Source organism: Choloepus didactylus, chromosome 26, assembly GCF_015220235.1.
Source record: "Choloepus didactylus isolate mChoDid1 chromosome 26, mChoDid1.pri, whole genome shotgun sequence".
Classification (NCBI taxonomy): Eukaryota; Metazoa; Chordata; class Mammalia; order Pilosa; family Megalonychidae; genus Choloepus; species Choloepus didactylus.
The window spans coordinates 13,504,809-13,507,669 of NC_051332.1; the positions used below are offsets into that span (position 1 = coordinate 13,504,809).

Below are 2,861 nucleotides of genomic sequence, written 5' to 3' on the forward strand. Positions count from 1 at the left end.
ACCCTTTAAAATTGACTCATTCCATTTATTTTCATTTACAATAGTTATAGTATAGTTTATTTCCAATATGTATTCTATGTGAGAATATGTTCATTGCCCCTATGCTTTTAAACAAGATTGTGCTTCTTTAACTGCTCAATATTTGAGAAGCAAATAAAATCATAGAACAACATATGACCATAAATACAGAGCTGCCCTCATGAACTGAATTTTACCAATTCTCTTACTGACAATGGGATTTTGTTCTTCCTGCTATGACAAATTTATACTCCAAAATTTCTTGTTTCTAAAAGGATGTGTAGAGGTGATATTTCTAACCAGACACAGAGAACAAACTAAACCTGAAGCAACTGTAACATCTTAACATAGAAAAAAATGGAATGCAAGCATTTTTGGACAAATGTAAATGATCTATGCTCTGGCCTGTGGGGGCTGTTCTGGCAGGGAGACCAAAGTAAACACCATGAATGGAGTGAGACATAAACCTTATTATAGGAACTTACAGGAGTAAAGAAAAAAGTCAGTCAAGCTGCTCTGATGGTGGCCAGTGAGGGGCTCATTGTGAAAGTACACTGCAATTAGGCAAGAATCAGCAAGGTCGGTTATAGAGGCCTGAAACAGACATTCCAGTGAGTGTGAGACAAAGGGGTCTTGCTACATTTAGATTAGCTACTTGCTAGGATAAAAGTAACAACCTCAATTCTGGGAACAAGTGGACCTTGGAAAGGTTTAGTTAATAGAAGGGGAGAAGTGACCATCTGTGTGCTCTCTCCATTTGAGGGGGGCTGATTACATTTTGATTAACTTCTCCAGGTAATGCAGGCTGCTGTGTGCTCAAGATTCACAGAATTCTAGGGAAAGGCCTAGGCTCTAGGATCCCACAATCTTGATATAGCCACAGTAGAACCTGAATGTGGATCAAATGGCTGAAATTCAACAATGATTTGCCTGTCTATTCAAGATTAAATAAGTATTTTCAGTAAGTATGTTCATGTCATGTATACTGAGAACTCTTTGGTATAATTTTAGTCCAAGTAAAACACAATTAACTGGACCTAACAGGAGAAATGTTTGATTGTATATAGGGTAAAAAAAAAAACACACAAAAATTTAAAAATTAAACCAATTCTACTACATTATAAAAACAGTGAACCCTAAGTTCACTGGATCAGAGTTAATAGTACAATTATAAAAATGTGCTATCACCAATTGTAACAAATATTCCACACCAATTTAAGTTGTTAATAATAAGGTGGTTTGTTGGAATAATTTATTTTATGCATAATTGTTCTGTAAACCCACAGCTTCTCTAATAAAGAAAAAGTACACATATCTTTTATCCTGAATGAAAACAGCATAGAATATTAGTCAATAAGTAGAAAAATTAAATCCTCAGTGATGAAGATAATGAGATGGTATTCATGAATTGATATTTATACAATTTGGAAGATGACATATGAAAGTTGGTATCAAATGAGCAGGGGAAGCAACCTTAGGTAATAGGATATATGGATGTAGAAATAGGGATTGATGTTTTGGACATCTTAAAATTCAGAAAAATGGGGCCTTTAGCAGAGAGAATGAACATGTAACATTTAGTCCTGGAATGTTGATTTGGAATTTGCTCAGCCTCATCATATTAACACCAACAGTACTCTGCCCTCATAAAGCTACCTTGTGCAGGCTTAAAATATCTGAGGGTGATTCTGGGCAATATTTTTTAACTGAAATCTAGAGGAAAGTGTATCCTATGTGGATTGATGGGATGAATTCAAATTGTGGCAGCTCTTCTACATTTCATTAAACAAAAGCTCACAATTCATTTAGCTTCAATGTATGGAGATCCTAATCAGCTCTCAGTGGGCCCATTCAAGGTTTTAAACAAACATCTCAAAACTGAAAAGCATTGGAATAAATACAAATTTTGAATAAGAAAGAAGATAAACATTATTTAAATGACTGCAAATGCACAGTGACAAGAATACATGGGACATTGTAAAACCTTTAGTTTCTACATACAAAAGTAAATGGGATGACTTTGAATCTACCTGTATTTGTTATCAGAAAATAAATCACTGTCTTAAAAATGCTGGAATGTTAAGGGAAATTATGTGTGTGTATTTACATAATTTTAAGCATTAAATATCATTTAAGAGAATTTGAAAAAAATTATGATCATTTTTCATATTATGGAATTAAGATTCACATATGTGGAAAATGTGCAAACAGTAAATGAACATCTTAATTTTAAAATAAAAGTGAATTTGATGATATAAAAATTACAAGGGAAAAAACTAGAAAAATCATTCAGGTTAGAAAAATTTAATTTTCTTGATTGACATATGGATTATTGACATAATCCATACACATGGAGAGTACATTAATTAAAATACACACTTAGAAACACCAGTATACAACTTCATAAATTCTTTTTTAACCATGGAAAATACTGTATTTATGTGCATAGGAAGGACAGCTGAAAGCCCTTCACAGAGTAAACTCCACCCCAAGGGAAAATCTTAAATATATGGAATGCTTCATGAATTCATATGTCATCGTTGCATAGGGGACATGCTAATCTTCTCTGTATCATTCAAATTTTAATATATGTGCTGCTGAAGAAAATACCATAAATTCATTATCACCTTAGGCAACATGAGAGAATTCACACTGGAGAGAAACCATCTCTTCCATCTATGTGAAAAAGACTTCACCGATATTTCTACCCTCAAAAGACATGAGAGAACTCACGCTGAAGAGAAACCATATGTCTGCTTTCTATGTGGGAAATCCTTCAGTCATTGTGGTAACCTTAGGCAGCATGAGAGAACTCACACTTTGGAGAAACCACTTGTCTGTGA

At 33.7% G+C, this 2,861-nt stretch overlaps 1 non-coding gene across 1 annotated transcript; it reads right to left on the minus strand.

Annotated features, from left to right (window-relative positions):
- Positions 1–2,521: 2,521 nt before the first annotated feature.
- On the minus strand, positions 2,522–2,628 carry LOC119520905. Its single transcript, XR_005214236.1, has one exon. It is a non-coding gene; the product is annotated as a U6 spliceosomal RNA (small nuclear RNA).
- Positions 2,629–2,861: the final 233 nt, after the last annotated feature.